Source organism: Aotus nancymaae, unplaced genomic scaffold, assembly GCF_030222135.1.
Source record: "Aotus nancymaae isolate 86718 unplaced genomic scaffold, 86718_ANA_hifiasm-v0.15.2.pri h1tg000048l, whole genome shotgun sequence".
Classification (NCBI taxonomy): domain Eukaryota; kingdom Metazoa; phylum Chordata; class Mammalia; order Primates; family Aotidae; genus Aotus; species Aotus nancymaae.
In genome coordinates, this window is record NW_026988462.1 from 14,790,432 (window position 1) to 14,795,463 (window position 5,032).

A 5,032-nucleotide genomic window follows, 5' to 3' on the forward strand; every position below is an offset into this window, starting at 1 on the left:
GACAGATCACCTTGCATCCCTTGTGCAGATGTCAACATTTTTCTGCAAAAGGCCAGATGCAAATATTTTAGGTTTTGTGAGACAAACCTCTTCTGTCACAACTACTCAACTGTACCATATAGTTCAATGAAACCAAAGGTGGTATATAAGTGAAAGGAATGGCATGTTCCAATAAAACCTTATTTATAGGCCCGGTGCAGGGACTCGCGCCTGTAATCCCAGCAATTTGGGAAGCTGAGGCAGGCAGATCACCTGAGGTCAGGAGATTGAGACCAACCTGGCCAACGTGGTGAAATCCTATCTCTACTAAAAATACAAAATTTAGCCTGGCATGGTGGCAGGCGTCTGTAGTCCCAGCTACTTGGGAGGCCAAGGCAGGAGAGTCGCTTGAACCCAGGAGGCAGAGGTTGCAGTGAGCCGAGATGGTACCACTGCACTCCAGCCTGGGCAACAGAGTGAGATTCCATTTAAAAAAAAAGTTTTTTTTAAACCCATATTTACAGATATATACTTTTTATGTCACAAAATATTATTCACTAATTTAATATTTTAAATGTTTAAAAAAATGTAAAAACCATTCCTAGTTTCTAGACCCATCCTACAAAATAAAAAGCAACAGGCCAGATACAGTCCATGAGCTACAGTTTAACACCTGACCTGGAATGGCCACCCGTGGACTAGGCTTAGCCAAGCTCATCAGCTCAGGTGCCACTATTGCGCAAGAGACTTGGCTGTATTTGAAGGATTAAGGAGGAAGGGATCCAAGATCCCTAGTAAGATAGTGACTAAAGAATAGGTGATCCCAATAAAGAGCTATATATACAATGTGGTGTGGGTATTTTAATCTTTCACTTCTGCACACACGAAAATTTTTACCCATTTAAACATCTTAACAAATTTGTCTCATAAAAAAAATGAGAGAAATGGTGTGGACAAAGCTATTTGTCTCTTGAAGTTAGGGATCTTTCATTAACATACTTAGAAAAATATTTAGTTGCTACAGTACTTAGAAAGAAGCAAGGAGGAGTATCTCACCAGGTTTTTGCCCAAAAATTTAGCTGAAATATTGTGGTGTGTAGGGTTAATTTCAAGTTAAATGCTGTATTGTGTTTTGCTGACTGAGACTCATATTCATGAAAATAGCTTATCTCCCAAGCCTCTGCTTTTCTTAATTTTTTTTTTTTTTTTACTATTTATTATTTTTCTTCTTAGGAGCAATAACTTTCTTTTTTAAAAGTCTGCTTCAAAACTGTCACAATTATGTTACTCATACCTACTCTCAAAAAGTTAATAAAATAGATGAGAGAATAATTAAATACTTCAAATATGTATTAAAATGATCAACCTGTTTGCACGAGAAATCTCTATACTAATTCTGTTCCTTTTCTATAAGTTTGAAAAGTTTTTGTTGTTGTTGTTTTTTTTAAAGATGGAATCTCTTTCACCCAGACCGAAATACAATGGCGCAATCTCGGCTTGCTGGAACCTCCACCTCCTGGGTTCAAGCGATTCTCCTGCCTCAGCCTTCCGAGTAGCTGGGACTATACACGTGTGCCACCACACTCGGCTAATTTTTGTATTTAGTAGAGATGGGGTTTCACTATGTTGGCCAGGCTGGTCTCGAACTCCTAACCTCAGGTGATCTGCCTTCCTAGGCTTCCCAAAGTGCTGGGATTACAGGTGTGAGCCTCCGTGTCCAGCCATGTGAAAAGATTTTAATACAAAAATTAAAAAGAAAAACATATGATCTCTTTGTCTTCTTTCTCTTTTATCCCTTTGTATACAGTCATTCATTAAATCTTGTTAATTTTTGGCCTAAATGTCCATCTGCATATCACAAATTACTCCAATTATTTGGAATTCTCATTTTTCTTTTTATCTTATTTATTCTCTTCTCTCAATATCTAGACTAATTTCCTTAAATACTACATGTGTGTTGAAATGCTTCCTTGACTCCCTGACTCTTCCCCCAGACTGACCCTCACCACCAAACATTTTTACCTGTTGTTTATATAAATGCATCAATATCCTATCCTATTTCCTCTCTCATCTTCTCTTTTTTAGTAGAAAATATTATTCTTAGCATCCTTTAGGACTAAATCTTTCTTACCTATATGTCAAAGCTCTATTTCTTAAATAAAATATTTCCTTAGTTCAAAGATAATTTTATAAAGGGTAATGTGATTCATTCAAACATAAAATGACTACAGGCCAAATATTTTATTTACTCATTAATCAATAAGGCAGCCATGAGGCTGTAACAAGTAATTTACAGAAGAATCCAGAGATGAGATGCAAATATGCAATAAGAAATATTAAATATAGTTGCTAATAGAAGTAAAAATTCAATATATATAAGATAATAATGTAACTGCCTTTGCAAAAATTATAACTGAGACAATTATTACAGTGAAAGAGATGTGACCTCACTGACTCCATCTTGCTTCTAACCTCCACACTGTCTTTCTTCTTTCCTGGGCATAGGCCAAACTAACTGGCAGGAACTTAGTTCTTTTGGTTTAGCTTTGAAATAAAGACAGTAATACTCCTTTCCCAAAACAAACCCCCTTCCTTTCTGGGGACTAGACTGCCTTGTTGGACTAACAAATTAGCCGCAAGATGAGAAATAGTCGTTTAGGAGTCATATGCAGCAGGAGGCTGCAAGATTCTAAACCTCTCCAGATTGCTTCTGGGGATAAAATCACTATTGTAAAATCTACGATGAATGCTTGAGATATTTTGCAGACCTTGCACTCCATGGATCAGCTGGCACAACCCGGATGGATAAACTGGCTCATCTGGTCCTGTAGCCCCAACCCAGGAACTGACTCGGTGTAAGAGGACAGCTTCCACTTCCTATGATTCCACCTCCAACCTGACCAATCAGCATTCTCCACTTCCGGAGCCTGTACTCACCAAATTATCCTTTAAAACTCTGATCTCCAAATTCTTGAGGGGACTGGTTTGAATAATAATAAAACTCCAGTCTCCTACACAGCCAGCTCTGTGTGAATTACCCTTTCTCTATTGCAATTTCCCTGTCTTGATAAATTTGCTCTGTCAAAGCAGCCAGTAAGGTGAACCTGTTGGATAGTTACAACAATCAATTGGAAATACATGAACAAAGTTCATTTCCCTTGCTAGGAATAATTTGCATTATTGTTAATTCTTTATCATTTACAGAGTTGTAAAATATCTTAAAAGCAATGAATGTGGCATATCCAGGGAATCAGATAACCCAGACGATTGCATAAAACAGAATGCCCAGTAATCTTGCTGTATGTGTGCCCATTTCAAAGTCTTTTACAATTTTTCCTGACACTGAGTCACTTCTGATTTTCTCCCTTCCTTTTGAAATGTTGCCTGTAGCATGTACAGCAGTTTGGTTCATCCCCTTCATACCTCCAGGGAGCTCATAGGCCAGCAGCAGTGGTATCCACTGGGAGATTGGTAGAACAAACACTCTCAGGCCATGCTCCAACCTCTTGAATCAAAACCTGCATTTTAACAAGACTATCAGGTCACTATGTGAACATTAGAGTCTTGGAAACCATGGTCTATACTACATCAGTTAATGCTACTTATAAGCTGATGGACTTGCAATGTTCACTATTTTGTTACTATATCTTATGTTTCTTTATTTCCAAAATCTTTAGAATATAGCTTTAAGCAAATAAGGGAATTGAATCCAATTAATTAATTAATTAAAATCTTTTCTCAAAATGAGGCAGATGCTGGCACAGTTTTCCATTACTAAAGGTTCTTAAATGGCTTTAAAATTTATCTGACGTCTGATGCCTGTGGAAGCTGCAAGACATAGCTGCCTCACAATGCACTGGAAAAATGAATAATGGAATTTTTTTTATTCCTTGAAATGTTTAAGAACTGTGCTATAACACATTTTTATATATAAATAAAAGACATATCAAATACTAAGGGAATAAAGATCAAGTAGGTATTTTACTAATTAAAGTTCCCAAATGGGAAAAACTGTACCTTGTTTTACTTAATGTATATGATGTTCTCAACAGTGCTATGTTCCTGAAGACATTAAACAAAAGAGTTTTGATATCTCAGTCTTAGCAAGTCTGAATTGAGTCAATTCCATACATGAGCAAAATATACTTTTACAAGATTTATGGTGCTCTCTTTGGCAGCACATATACTAAAAAAATAGAAAGATACAGAGATTAGCATGGCCCCTGCACAACAATACCGTGCAAAATTATGAAATATTCTATATTTTTGGAAGAAAATATCCTGCTTTCTGACAGATCACCTTGAAGGAAAAAAAACAGAACCTATTTTTGTGGATTATTTACCAATCACACCACACAAGCATTTATTTTAGTAGATTTTTTAAAATAAAACTGCTAATGCCAAAGCTTTGCATTAAAATAAATAAAATAAAAACAAATAAACAATAAAAAAATCTATGAAGTAAAACTAAACTTCTCAAAACCACCTAATATGCTCTTGTTAGGTTTAGACATATTGTTATTGGGGCTAATTATATTAGCAAAAGAAAAGTTAGAGGGATAAATATCCGTTTATATTTTTACACAGGAACACACCACAATGAGTTGTTCTGGTTGAAAAGTAAGAATGCTTTACCATGAAAAAAAATTACATTTATTTTTAGTTTATCAGAGGTTCAGCTGAACTTTCTGTCTCATGTAATTTGTTAGTTAGTAATCAAAGCTATTTCAAATTATGTTTCTTCCTAAAATGCTTAAACCGTAATTTCTTTTTAAGTATACATTTTTATATATATCTATAAATGGGTAGCTCATATATTTTTATTTAGGAAATTTTTTTTATCAGAAAAGCTTCTTAAACATTCAGATTTTGAAGTATCAAGTTCTATTCTACTTAAGGCTTATTTCTAAAGAGAAAGCAATCCAAAAATGAAATGCCAAGAAAGGTGTTTTCAGCTATTCAATATCCAACAACCACCTCTCTGCCTGTACATAGGCTGTTTTCTCACAGATCCTTTAATATGACAGGAAAGGTGGGTCATAAAATTTTCTTT

The 5,032-nt window shown here is 35.4% G+C and overlaps 1 non-coding gene across 1 annotated transcript; it reads left to right on the forward strand.

The window, feature by feature from the left end:
- Positions 1-4,141: 4,141 nt before the first annotated feature.
- LOC135268982 (U6 spliceosomal RNA) lies at positions 4,142-4,247 on the forward strand. The gene has a single exon (XR_010337311.1). It is a non-coding gene; the product is annotated as a U6 spliceosomal RNA (small nuclear RNA).
- The last annotated feature ends 785 nt before the right edge of the window (positions 4,248-5,032 follow it).